General features: G+C 42.2%; 1 protein-coding gene across 8 annotated transcripts in view; it reads left to right on the plus strand.

Annotated features, from left to right (window-relative positions):
• Csgalnact1 (chondroitin sulfate N-acetylgalactosaminyltransferase 1) overlaps positions 1-14,373 on the plus strand; it is a 329,328-nt gene that overhangs the window by 131,854 nt on the left and 183,101 nt on the right. For 6 of the 8 annotated variants that reach the window (XM_076553249.1, XM_042262475.2, XM_006989566.4 and 3 more), the window contains 2 exons: positions 13,486-13,638; positions 13,945-14,021. The exons of 1 other annotated variant lie outside the window; for it this stretch is intronic. The gene's annotated coding sequence lies outside the window, so the exon portion shown is untranslated. The remainder of the gene's footprint in view (positions 1-13,485; positions 13,639-13,944; positions 14,022-14,373) is intronic. One more of the 8 variants, XM_076553252.1, reaches the window with a different exon arrangement.

The raw sequence follows: 14,373 nt of genomic DNA on the forward strand, positions 1-14,373 counted from the left end.
CCCTTAATTTATGGGTGTAATGATGACTCATTAGGGGTTGGTTTAATACTATGCCCATTTGGTTTTCAGTGGCTGCATTCCATTCCACCATGTATATCCACACTGTATGGAGGGCTTCCCTATTCAGAGCAGACAGTACGGCTGCACCCTTAATGCTAAAATTATCCTTAAAATAAACAGCCCAGTTGTGGAATGAGGTTTGTATCTGGGGTTGGGGAAGGGTGGTGAATAGCATTATGAAACAATGTATAAAATTCTTAAAGAATTAATAAAAATATTATAAAATGAAGAACACTATAGCACATTGCCCAGGGCTGGGTTGTAGCTCAGCAGCAGGGATTTCCTTAGCATCTGCAAGGCTCTGAGTTCACTCTTCAGCACCAACCACCAAAATAAACCACCAAATAAACAAAAATTTATAAAGCTTATTGTCTATGTATGCTAATTCACTAATATTTTTAGCTTTCACATAAAACACGTTTAGCCAATTTAAGGTAAACTACTTTGTTAAAAAATGGAATTTTTACTTTCAGCAAAGTTGACATTTTTCACATATTCGTCATGCTACTCTTCAGTCTCAAATTCTGCTCTATTTAATATAAATATTGTCACCTAAATGTTCTAGTCATTCCTGTTTTTCTAGATATATTGTCTTCTCCTTTCTTTTATGTTGTGAAGCCATGTGGCTGGAGGCCTCTCTACAAGCAGCATATAGCTCGGCATCCAGAAGTTCTGTCTTCCACTGAGGTGTTAACCTGTTCACATTCATCATTATGCTTTGGTCTTTCAAACCATTTGACTTTAAATGTTTCTTGCTAGTCCCTATGGCTTATTACCTAGATCATATTTGTGTTTATTTTTTTTGGTAGTGTAAATGGTACAGAGATGAAGCTCAATGTTAACTTACTATTCTAAAAAGTAAAAATGGAGTGGGATGTGGTAGTATCTGCTTATAATCCTATATTTGGGAGTTGGTGACAGAGGGCTTCGAATTTCATGACGAGTCTTGGCTACACAGTAAGTTTGAGGCTGGCCTGGGCTATATGAGACCCCATCTTACACCATTAAATAAATAAAAATTGGATTGACTCATATTAGCTCTGAAGGTTAATCTCAAAAAAGGAGAGAAAAAAAAAGCCAAAAACCCAGGGGCATTTTTAGAGTAAGCACTGGTTGTCACAGAAGTCTGCTCTAAAGGGCAAAACTCATTTGATTTAAAACTGTTGACATTTTATGTAAAAAAAAAATAGTGGTATATATCAGGCTTCTTAAAATTTTCCTACTTAGGTCTCCTTTTCCTCCTATAAATTTTTACATGACTCCAGGTAAACACATGGACAACATAGGCATGCAAGCCAAATGTTATTGGTGATTAATCATAATGAAATATGGTTTAAAGCAATTTTTTGATAGATCATATAATTTTCCAAAATGAGATGGCTGTGCTTGTTTATATTTACATAACAAATTAAACCTTTAATGGATATTTGGCACTGTGGGCCTTAGAAAGTCTTGAACATTTTTCAGTTGATTGATGCCTTTATAATTGGCAGTGCTGAGAACAATATTTGTATATACACACAGTAAAAAGTTATGGTAGTATGAAGTCCTTTTCCAGTCTCAATCAAAATTATTTCAGCAATTTTTTTCATGAGCCTTAATTCAGTTATTCAAACAACAGTTTTAAAAATCAGACATCTAATTCATATTCTTTGGAGATATATTAATTTGATGCTTACATGCTGAGAAATGACAGTAGGAAAATATTAAAAGTTTTGTTTTCCATAATTAAACCATTATGTTTCCACATAAGCAAAAATATTTTATATGTACATTAAAAACACTGCAATTCATAGCATACTACAATCTTAAATCTAGTTGAAGTTGTAGGCAGAAGTTTCTGTCCCTCCAGCAACTCTCAAATACCCAGCAGCTGCTTTCCAAAACACCATACAGGGGCTTATATTAATTATATATGCTCATCCAGTAGCTCAGGCTTATAACTAACTGGCTCTTACACTTAATTAACCCATAATTCTTATCAATGTTTAACCATGCACCTTGGCACCTTTTCTCAGTACTACATTCTCATCTTGCTTCCTCTGTGTCTGGCTGATGACTCCTGATGCTACCCTTCCTCTTCCCAGTATTCTTAGTTTTGTTGCCCTGCCTATACTTCTTGCCTGGCTACTGGCCAATCAGTGTTTTATTAAACCATTTTGAGTGACAAATCCTTACAGTGTACAAGAGGGTTATTCCACAGCACGAGGTGATTCAGGCAGTGTTTGTTGGCAATGTTGGGCTTGAAGGAATCTACCATACAAAGTGCTGAAGCCCTGTGCACAGAACCAAGGTCCCAGTGAGGTCATGTGGTGCAACACCGGTGAGCAATGCCATGGACACTTAAGATTCACTTTGGGGTTGATTTAGAATCACTTTTTGATTTCTCTATATTCAGAAACCTTTTAAAGTTGTCAGATTTTGTGACTCATTCAGGGTTATGACCTAATGTAGGGTCAATGTTCCTTACTAAGCTGTGCAATGTTATTCATTAAGCAGCGCTGTTTACCATGCTAGAAAAGCCACAAGGTACAACAGACGCACTGTAAGAGTTTATTAAGGGGAGGAAATAGAAGGGGTGCTTAGGCCTATGGAAAGATCATGCAGGAAGAGGAGGCGGGATATGTGGAATCTGCTTTTATAGATCCCACACACACATGTGCATATGGACTCATGTAGCTACGCCACGCATGGGCATAGATTACGTGATCACGCTGCGTGCAAGTTACATGATCATGCAGCACATGGATTACGTGGGACTTAAGTCCCTGGGATGACTAAGCATCTTGCCAGCACATGCACAGTCATGGAGGAATGGCTAGGAATTCTAACAGTCACAACGCACAATTTAAAAAGTGGTGTATATTAAGGTCATTTTAAAAACATGTCGCTCTACCAGTTTGACCCCTTGTTTACTTCAGGACTCTAAAATAAAAGTGATGATTATGAAACCCTTCCCCAAGCCTCTGTCTCTGCTGTGCACCCACTGACCACTCGATGATACAAAGATGGACAGTAACAATGAAGGGCCAGCAAGGACATTCACTGGCATGTCAGAACTTTCCTGGATCGTTTTCCTTCTTGGATTCAGTTTCTCACTTCAGAGTTTAAGAGTGTAGGACTTATCTGTCACTTATTCTGTCACAAAGGCTTTAATCTGGGATCAAAAACATTATTAAGTATGTTCTGAAATAGCTTTGGGATCAAACCTCACATAGAACAAGAAGCACAAAGGCAACATAATGCATAAATATTATTTTATTTTAAATGTGTGTGCGCGCGCAGGCAGATGAGTGCAGGTGCTCTCAGAGGCCAGACATATCAGATCCCCCTGAAGTTAGAGTTACAGGCAGTAGTGGATCACCTGACATAGAAATCCGGGTCTTAGACAAGGCAGTATGTCTGCTAAGTACCGAGTCATCTCTCTATGTTTTAAAAGAAAGGGATGAAAGATTGTGAGCTGACCCAAGACTCTGTGTCTTGATCCAAAAGGTGGCTATGCACTGATAACAACGTGTAAAAGGCCACTGAGCTAAGGAGGTGTGCTTTATAGACTCAGGTTAAAAACGAATTGCAAGGTGTTGAAGGCTGTGTTTTGAGGCTGGATGGCACCGTGAGAAACCCACAGGAAAAAGCTAGTAAGATAGCAGCCCTTAGTAGCCTTGGAGTCTCAGCTGGTGAGTTACAGCTGTAAAAGATGAATTTATCATGTCTACTTAGTGAAGCCCTTGGGAGTACTGAATGAGTGGCAAGGTACAGAGAGCACCTGGTACCAGGTGATTGAGACTTACTGTGTAAAAGAAACAGAAAGAGTATCACACAGGTGAGTCAGTTTCAAGGCACTCAGAGACTCCCATCACTCTCTTGAAATCACCCCACCATCAATAAATATTGACATCTCAGTGTTAGAGAGACTGGATAAAAAGGCAGACGTATTTTATTGATAATATCACAGATTCTTATTATTTTTTTTGAAAATCACCTGGCAATTTGTAATAAGCCACATAGCTGATTATGGTTTTTAAGTTGCTAATTCCCTACTTCAGACTGTATACTAAGGAAATAGCTCAACAAAACCCACAAGATTTATTTACTTAAAAATGCTTGACTGGGTTATGATAAAGTATGGCTGAAAGATGGCTAATTAAACATTCTTTTAGCAACATGGTGGGATATTGCTCCATTGAAAATGGCAGATATATAGGCTAGGTAGATACATAGAGAAGTCAAGCAAAAAATTAGGAAATAGTGTGCCTGTGGTGAATGCTGAACACATAAAGCATGTTTACATGATGATAAAGGTTGGCAGTGAACTGTCAATCACTGCTGTAATAGAGGAAAGATGGAATCTACATTTTGAGGGTTGGTTCATAATAGTATCATGATTGCTAAATAAGCCCATCAAGGAATGCAAACACATAAATCATATATCCAGAGACAAAACAGTGTTTATGAAAATGGTATGCAAAGGGCAGAGCAAGACATCTGTGTAGGTAGAGGACAGGATAGAGATTATGTTCCTTGTGATTTCAGAGCTTGAGCAAACCGTGCGTCGTGAAAGTAGTTACCACACAGAAAAATGCTTTTCCCAAAAATAATTTTCAGTTTGGCTAAATTCCCAAAATAGTGAAATGAAAATTCATGAGAGAAGTTATTCCAGAGATAGCAAGTTCCTAGTCAGCTGCTCTGTTATTTTTTTACTCAAGTTTTCTTTCCTTCTTTCCCCCCTTTCATGATGAAAGGGAAGGCTTTCTACATGCTGAGATGTTTTACAACCCCCTTATTTTGTCTGTCTCTGTCTGTCTATCTGTCTGTCTCTCTCTCTCTCTGCCTCTCCAAAGGGCCACAAAATCCATTCACTTAAAAAGAGAAAATGATTGATTTTTTTCATACAAAGAGCAAACGCTCATGTTAGAGCCCCAGTAGGACTGGACCTACAGGGCAACCATAGCCCCAATCCCCCAGGCACCAGTGTTCCTTCCAGATGCAGGGAACATCAGATGAGCTGGCTGGAGTGGTAACAGGGGTGGGGAAGTGAGAGGGATGGGGTGGGGTGGGGTGGGGCGTGGGATTTGGTTCAGGTCACACTTTCCTCCTTTTCTATTGCCAGAAGGTTCAAATCAGCACTTGAGTGATTTTGAAATGAAAAAATATTGTTAGGGTATCAGAATAACATGGCAGCCCCTGGATGGGATCCCGCTTCCTTTTGGGGTGTTCATGTTTGGAAAATGGTGCAGAATCTTGCTAAGTATGGGAGAGCTTCAGGTCTTTCAGGGAAGGGAGAAAGCTTTGAACTTGACATGTATGTATTGTTATCCTGTTGACCCCAATACTTGTTGACTCCAGTAACAGCGATAAGAAGGATTTCCCGAAGGAATCTTGAACTGTTAGTCTAAAACTTTAGTTTTGCTAAAGAGAAAATAGATCCAAGGATGAAAATTGGCTTGCCCACATTTACAGCCACTAGATCGGGTGTGGCCCAGAGCGGTTCTGAGGATTTCTGCCCATTCTCTTGCCCCCGCTCTTTCTGTGGCCCCCCACTCTTCCATGATTGCTTCATTGGTCTCTTCTAGAACCACACAAATGACTAACATCCAACTTTGAAGTGTAGCTGGTGGCTATTTAGTGCACAAAGAGCCTCTTGAAGCCGTGAGAGGCATGAGTCAGCAAGTCATAAAACAGAGCGCCACTCCAGGATCCCATGTTTGCTGTCTTTGTTTGTCTACCAGAAGGCAGGAGTTTCATCGCCAGCATCCCAACTGTGGCGTCACGCTACCTGGGATGGTGTGTGACCCTACCAAACTCTTTGAACTCTCTGAACTGGAGAGTCCTCCCCTGCACCCTGGAGTTCTGTATCTGTCCCTGCTAGATTGGTTAGGTGAAATTATTAGAAAAAATATCTTTTTTGATGGGGCCCTGCCTTATTGAAAGCATTCAATATAAATGCTAGTTGCTGTTTTACTCAAGAGGGCAGTTGTAATTACTTAGGCCTACATCTTAAAAGAAAAGGGGTACTATATTTTAAAAAGTTATTCTTTTCACATGTTATTAGAGGGGGTAGGAGACCACTTGTCATAGTGGAGGTCAGAGGACAAATTGCAGGGAGACAGTTCTTTCCTTCTACCAAATGTGTCCTGAGGGTCACACTCACATCATTAAGCTTGGCATCAAGAACTCTTACCCACTGAGCCATCTCAGCAGCCCACAGCTCTGTACATGTTGTGGGGGCAGAGTATTGTGTAGGCACAGTTAGTTGGTGCTTTCAAAGACTTTTCTGGGGCTCCCTCTTACCTCATATTTTTAACAGAACATAGCAAGGACTAAAAGCATATTTTAATGATTTAAAAATGTATTGATTAAGCATCTGTGGTCCCTGCACTTATATGTAATTTCATTGCTATCTTCTATGCATAGTAAGCAGTATACAGAAATTATAGATTCCCTATGGCAATATTCATTTGCATTTTGTGGGCAGTTTTGTTAAATGATGCGTATGTATAAGCAATATTACTGTTTATTTATTTGAAACTTGAGATACATATTTTTTTCTGCATCTCTGGTTTAAACTCTACCCCTCTATAAATCCTTCCACCAGCCCAATCCAGTGGAGTAATTGAATAAATCTATTACATAAACATTTACACAAGGTTTATATTTTCATGGTAGAATATTAATTTGTAATGTCACAATCCGTATCTGAAAGTATGGATGGTGTGTTCTCAATCCTCGCTTAGTGGAACAGGGCCTGGAATATACTGGGAAACGGATACAGCAAACTAATGCATTTTCAGGATAATGAGGGCTCATCAGGATGCAAGTATATTGCTGCACGGACATTTTTTTTCCTTATCATGGTATCTTTCAACATGGACATTCTCACATCTGGCAAGATGACAAAATTGCCACTCCCCTCCCCCCAAAAATGTCTGTTCCACTTTGATGAAAGGTGGAATTTCTTCATCTGTCAGTGTCACAAGCCCTGTGAGTCCAATAGATCAACCTTCAGTGCCAGCCACAGAGTCTGGGCAGTGCGAAGTCAGACAGAATCATAAAGAAGCCAGAGAAAACAAACTTTACCCGTTCTATCTCACACTCATGTTCTGGGCACTTGTCCTGAGTGCTCCCACCCGAGAAGGCTGGGAGCACTCGGCACCTGGAAGGCACGGCAATGATGGAGATGCCTTCGTTGCCGTGATCGGAGCGATGCGGCAAGGATTCTAGTAGCAGATGGACTTTATGTGGAGTCATAAAGAGCAAGTCTTTTTTTGCTGTCCTGTAAGGGAATTGGAGGATGATCTATCTGATTCGAGTTGTGGTTTGCAGGTGATTTACTCAATGTCGTCTGATGACCTAAGAGCCAACCTGAAAAGGCTTCGACTTCTAGCGTTTGTTTCATGATTTTGTAAGTCTGGTGTATATGCACGGCTGTTCAGCTGTCTGTGGAAGGCAGAGGTCAATGCTCGGTGTCTTCCTCAAAACCTCCTTCTACCTTACTTTTTGAAACAGGGTTTCTCATGGAACCTGGAGCCAGCAAGCTGCAGGGCTCCTCCTGTCTTCGTCTCTCCAGTGCCAGGATTATAGCATTTACGCTTCCCCCTAGCTTTTGTGTGTGTGTGTGTGCTGAGGAGCTGAAGTAGTCCTTATGCTTCTGTGGCGAGTACTTTGTCAACTGAGCAGTCTCTGAAGCCTAGGCCTGGCGGACTTGAACCACAGTCCTGTGCCCACTCCCCACTGTGCCCCCTACTGTTTTAGTGCCCGATCTGTGTGCATTGTGGATTTTGTTTTCTTTGGGTTGTCTCTGTTGCCTGGGTCACTGCATGCCCCATGAGCTGTTGTTGATCGGTGTGTCTTCGGTGGGATGACTTGTCTTTGTGACATGAAGAAAGCCCACCCTGAGAGGTGTATTTGGTCAATGAAAAAAATGTGTTAGAATTGCCTGCTCTGCATTAGTGAATCTGAATAAACTGTTATACTCAGAAAGTCCATAACCTTAAGTGTTCACCAGCTTGGACTTTCTTCAAGCCCCTCCTCTCTCCTAGTCTTCACAACTAAGCTATACTGCCGTGCATCTCTCTTGTTATTTCAACTTGTTGCCCTCTGTAACTAATCTTAGACAAGAATTCTCAGCTGGGCGGGGATGAACAGTCAAGGCTCACGCTCCCTCACTGAGAACCACTGATGTCCCACCCTTCCTTTCACAGATCCTGAACTGGATACTCATAGGTGTTTAGGACTTGCAGGAAGCCTTAGTCATCCACACAAGAGGACAGGCCACATTTCTTTTTCTGTGTGGGATTACATGTTGCTGACTCCCTGGGGCATTGTTCATGTCTCATTGGCATCTTAGATGCCATCAAGCTGAGCAGGGCCAGCCCGGAAGGGTTCCCTGGAAGAGTGTGTCTAGTACAACGAATATATGTGACTACAGCTATGGTGTTACAGACTGTCTGCTGGGAAACAGCTCTCATTAGAAGGAAGGGCTGTCTGTACTTACACGTCTCTATCTTAGCTGATTTGGGAGAAAGATTGTGTTGTTGGTCTTAACTAAAGCAAACAGAAAAACTTAGTTTCTTGAGAAAACTAGTTAGAACTCCGACTCTGGTTTTCATTAGTATCTCTTTCTTTATGCACCGCCAAGCCCCACTCTTTGTGTTTCTAGTTGTCATGTGATCTGAAACACTTTCATTTTCTACACATTCATGGTTTGTTCATACACTGAAAGCATGAAGACAGTTCACACTCGGGGATTAAGGGATTCCCATGCAACTAATCCTGTACATTTTATTATTTTTATCTTTAGATATACTTGCCTTATTTCATGAGAATGAATGTTTTGCTTGTGTATATATATGTATGTGTGCCATATGTATGCCTGGTGTCTGCAGAGGCCAGGAGAGGGAATCAGATTCTCTAGACTGGAGTTGTAAATGGTTCAGAGTCACCAGATAGGTGCTGGGAACTGAATGCAGGTCCTCTGCAAGGGCAACAAGTGCTCTTCCCTGCCAGGTATCTGGCTCCTAGCGCTGTGTGTACTAAAGGAACACAGATGTTTAGACAGCATAATTGTGTTACACAAGGTATCTCCATTGACCAAAGTGAGAAGCTGAAGTGAAGAAAATAAGCGTGGCATACTTCAGCGGAAGGATTATGAAGAAGATATTTTTTTCAATGTGCATCTGTGCTTTCTGAACTAGGGACACAAAGTTCATCCTGTTTTTTATTAATTTTTTTTATTTTACAGAATGACAAAAAGTAACCTCTGGGATGGGGATCATGGCTTTAGAAATCAGTTATGCCCTAAAACACTATTTACAGTCAAATTATTCAATGTGGAAGGAATGCAGTTAAGAATATGGTGGCATGCTTCTTGCAATGCCTAAAGTCCCAGAGTACTTTCTTTTCTGAAACATAGTTTTGAAAAAGATGATAATTTTAGAAGCTGGACACACAGTACTGATCCTGTTCCCAGCTCTGGCTCTCAGTACCAACAGGCAGAGAACTCCACTGACTCATATTTAAAAAGTTTTCACTCAGCCAGGCAATGGTGGAGCATGTCCTTAATCCCAGCACTCGGGAGGCAGAGCCAGGCAGATCTGTGAGTTCGAGGCCAGCCTGATCTATAGAGCTAGATCCAGGACAGGCACCAAAACAACACAGAGAAATCTTGTCTCGAAAAAAATGAAAAATAAAAAAACAAAACAAAACAAAGCAAAAAGTTGTCACTCAGGATTCAAAGTGTATGCTTTTATCTACATGTGTACAATGGAAATCTCAGTGGGATGCTTGGGTGGGTTATTGGTGTGTGTGTGTGTGTATGTGTGTACTTCTGCTATAGTGACCATGTCTAGGGGAAGAGGCCTTGAACTCCTTCGTCCTTATTGTACCAATCAGTGAGTCTAACATCCATGATTGTTTAGATGAATAGAAGGTGTGAATATTTAATTTGAGGGAAGTGCAGATGTCTTATAGCTTCAGGCATCTACATTCTTGGGCAAGTTGTGTTTTCGCCCTTGGAAGCAAGTAGTGGGATGAACATTGTCTTGGGTATGATGTATTGACTAGCCTGGCTCCTAGGTTATGAAGATATTATTGCTTTCGATGTATTCAGTGTCACAGTTTTTAGGTAGTCTTCTTGTAACAGGACTAAAAGCTAGCTTATTTCAGGAGATGTGCTAATGAACAGATGCCAAATTCTACTCCTTTGGTTGAGATGGTAGATATCCCGATCTGTTAGAGTCCCAGATGGAAAAACCTCTAAAATGCACACACATGTATTTTTTTTTTTCTGTGATTTCTCCCATCTACTCTTGAGCTCTTTTCTACCTTCTTCTTACCACCCCTTAAACAACTGTGGCCACAAGAGGTCTACGTTAATCCTCACTCTCAGTGCCGAACTGTCCAAAACACAGTGAGCTGACTAACAACTGATGAGGAAGGGAACCTGAGCCGAGACAAAGGTACTGAGACTCAGGGATATTTTCTTGCAACTTTCACAAATGGCATAACAAGGCTCTGCATCTGGACTTTTCAGTTGTTAACTGGGTTCCATTCCTTGCTTTTAGTATATTCTCATTCTGTCTTATTCTTTAATAGTCAGGAAGACTTACGCAAAGATTTGTTTTTGTCATTGAGATTTCCGTCTATTTATTTATTTATTTTTTGGTTGAGGAGGGCAAGATCGCATGCACCACAGGCAGGTGTCAAACTCACTATGCTGAAAAAAGCAGGCCTGGAGCTCCCGCCCTTCCTGCCTCTGTGCCAAATGCTATGTTACTGATATTTCTTATGAAGAAAGATCAGGTCGATCCAGGGGAGACTGTGTTCTAAAGGCCTCGGTGACCATCTGTGGATGCTGGTGGCATATCTACTTGGTCACTTCTCTTCTGCAGCTACTAGTCTACCGACCCTATCTCCATTACTAAAGACCAACACAGGAGACTGGTGTCTCAGTTCTTTCCTGGTTCCTGAGCTAAAACCACCCTGACAGAAGCAATTTAAGGGAGAATGGCTTATTTTGGTTTGCAATTCCGAGGTTTATACTCCATCATGGTGGGCGAGTCATGACAGTAGGCAGAGGAGACCTGGTGGTCGGAGCTAGCTGCTAGCTGGTCACATTTTATCCACACTAAAAAAGCAGAGGGAACAGGAAACGGAGCTGGGCATAAAACCTCAAGTACCATACACAGTGATCCATTTCCTCTAGTGAGGCCCTACTTCCTAAAATTCCACAACCTTCCACAATAGAGTTGACAGCCGGGACTAAGTATTTAGATATGTCAGCCAATGGGGTGGGGGCACAGTTCATGTTCATCTCACAGCCAGGACCTTCATGGGCAGTGTCAAGTACTGGAAAGAGGGAGGTTTGCTTTTCTCTTCGGTGTTTTTGGGTTTGAAAGTTTAAAAAACAACAACAAAACAAAACAGACAAAACAAACAAAAACCCCTGTCTTTACCATATATTAGCCATGCAGATTTCTTCACCTTCTTCCACCACGCCTCTGTAAAAGATGGGAACTATGAATACATGTGTCCTTGGTGTTGTTGTGGCTGCTGCACAGCTTCCTAAGCAAAGCAGAAGTGCCGCAGAGGGCCCGCCGCCTGGGTCTGCTCGAACACACTCCTTTCTCTTCGCCATCTCTACTGTTTATCTTCTGAAAATTTTCACCATGCTGCTTTGTTTCCACCCTGGTCACACTCTTGGTTTTGCTGGCGATTCTGCATTCTTGTGCTGTCCTCTCCTTCACCAGCTTGAGAGGGTTCCTCATCTTTGGAGGAACAAGAGGTTGGGATTACTAAGGGGACTATGCACTTCCCAGAGCCTAGGAGCAGAGTTTTAATGAGTTCTTTGACTGGAAGCGGAGGAAGGAAGGAGCTGAGCTGTCCTCCGATTCCAACCTGCCTACTACCAGGGTCTCAAAGCTGGCTGAATGTGGATGGCTGTGTGCATATGAAATGACTGAAGGTTTCTGTTCCAGCCGCTGGCATGAGAGAAGAATGACTGGGTTTATTAATGATCTTGCAGAGCTATGAGCTGACAGTCTATTTGTTTTCATTATGTAAACCAGCGTGGTTTGGGATTATGCAGATTTGCACCTTTTTACTTAGAAGCCAAAGAATATTCATTAAGGATATCAATAAAGACCAAGCCTGGTGATTGAATCTCCAAAGCTGTCCCCTGCATGCTGAAAGACAGAAAACTTAAGGGGTTGAGAGGATGAGAGATTGATTGGAAGGCAAATTATAAACCCATTTCAGCTCTTGGCCTGCAGGCTGGGAAGTAACGTTATTTGTTGTCAGGGATGGGAAACAACTCAGCTTCAGGTCCAAGCGATTATTCCACGTTGCCACTGCTGCCTCTCTGCCAACCGCGGCTCCATTTAGACATAGATTAATTAGGCTGGCAGAGGGGGAGGTGGGCGGTGAGAGCAGGTCTGAAGCGGGCTGCTCTGCCATCGTCTCCGCTTTGGAGGTCTGGAGATGTGCCCCCCAGGAAGACGACAACCCTCTTTCATTGCTAAAACCCACAGCAAACCCGGGTGAGACAGTGTGGATGGAAAACACTCTGAACTTCTATAGTAATTCACTGCACATGTCTACGGACTTCCTTAACGCCGGAGAGTCAGAAAAAAAAAATCTCCAAACTTAGTTACTGGCAGGCTGTCCCCATGGAGACAGGGGGGACCAGCTAGCAATCTGTAGACTTGAGTGGCTTATCCATCTTTCCTCTGTATAAACCATGTAGGACTTTTTATTATTCCTGCACGTGAAATAGAAATGGTAGTGTATACACACACGTGGATATATTATGCCCATTATCTGAATTATGGGACAGATGGGATAAAAATAAGGAAAACTCTCGGGGGGAGTGAGCCCCAAGTTAGTTCATTGAAAACAGTATTTTATAGACTTGACAAGAGGGCTTTAGTTCCTCACCGGCATCCTTCTCAGCGGCTTTCTCACGGGGAGTCTTTGACCTGGACGTCTTTCATATTCTGCTTGTATCTCAGCTGACAACATCTGTTTCCTCAAGGGCCGGGACAGTGTGGGGTTCATTTGTAACTCACTCGACCACCACCTTAGTGAGGGCAAGATGGGAGTGGAGAGCTGGGGGCTAGGCAGGCGTTCCTGCCCTCGGGTGGGGGTGGGGAGCCTGGAGATTATCAACAGCACCCAGTCCATCCTCTCCAGCATTCTGGGCACCGCGGCAGGCGCCCACACCGCCAGCGTAGCATCCCCCTGGTGGGCATTCTGCAGCAGCAGCCTGTGTTGGTGCTGCTCGGGGGCTGTGGTGAGCAACGGCTATAAGACTCCAATAGGGAACCCTTGCAGTGTGTGGATTCTTGCCTCTCCATGAAAACTCAGAGGAGGAATTTTCTCTTTTACTGTTAACACTTCATGGCACGGATTTTTTTTTCTTCCCCCCAGTGGTGGCGCTGAGCTGAACGCGGTGCGAGCAGAAGGGGGCGGTACTTTCCGTCTGGACCCTGACTTGGAAGCCAAGTGCGACTCCAGGGCAGTCACCACCAGAAGCAGATGTGCGATCCATCGGAGCAGCTGTGTGCCTTTCTTTCTGCGGAGGTTAGCTTGTTTGGGGTTGTTCTTTTCCACGTGGAAGTGCGGGTGTTTGGCTTTCCTCCTTCCTCAGCGGGGCTTTCGTGCGTTTAAATATTGATGGTTTCATTTTAAAAACAAATATTTTGCATTTACTTATTAAAAGGGGAAGGGGAGATACGCTACTGCTTTGGGGTGGGGTAATAATGTTCAGATGAATTGTGAATTATATACTAAATCACATGCATTTTACCGTTATTAAATCTCACCTACATTTAAAGCATGGAAATTTACAGGGGTTACCCCCTATTTCTTTTCTTCTTACCATTTTAGACTCTTTTCCATTACAAGAAGAGAAGCCAAGATCGTTTTTAGCCACTGAAGGACTTATGTAGCACTTATTCTTACAGGTAAGTGGTCTGTTTATCACAGGTGACTTAGAAAACTTACCTGGTCTGCTCCGTTGGGGCCTCTCAGCTATGTATGGCACGTGTTCAATTCATCTTACTTTTAATAGTCATAGTAATGAAGTTATTTCAAGGTATCAATATTTTTTAAGTAGCTCAATTGCTCTGCTTTGAATCTTCTCACCCACTGGCTATAATCTCTATTCCACTATCAAGACTCTCAGTATTTCTGTCTTCTTAGAATGCCAGCCAACAGCCTAGCTAGAAGGGCTTTGTAATTCTCTCTCTCTCTTCCTCTCTCTCTCTCTCTCTCTATATATATATATATATATATATATATAGATATATATATATA

This window comes from Peromyscus maniculatus, chromosome 17, assembly GCF_049852395.1.
Source record: "Peromyscus maniculatus bairdii isolate BWxNUB_F1_BW_parent chromosome 17, HU_Pman_BW_mat_3.1, whole genome shotgun sequence".
Lineage (NCBI taxonomy): Eukaryota > Metazoa > Chordata > Mammalia > Rodentia > Cricetidae > Peromyscus > Peromyscus maniculatus.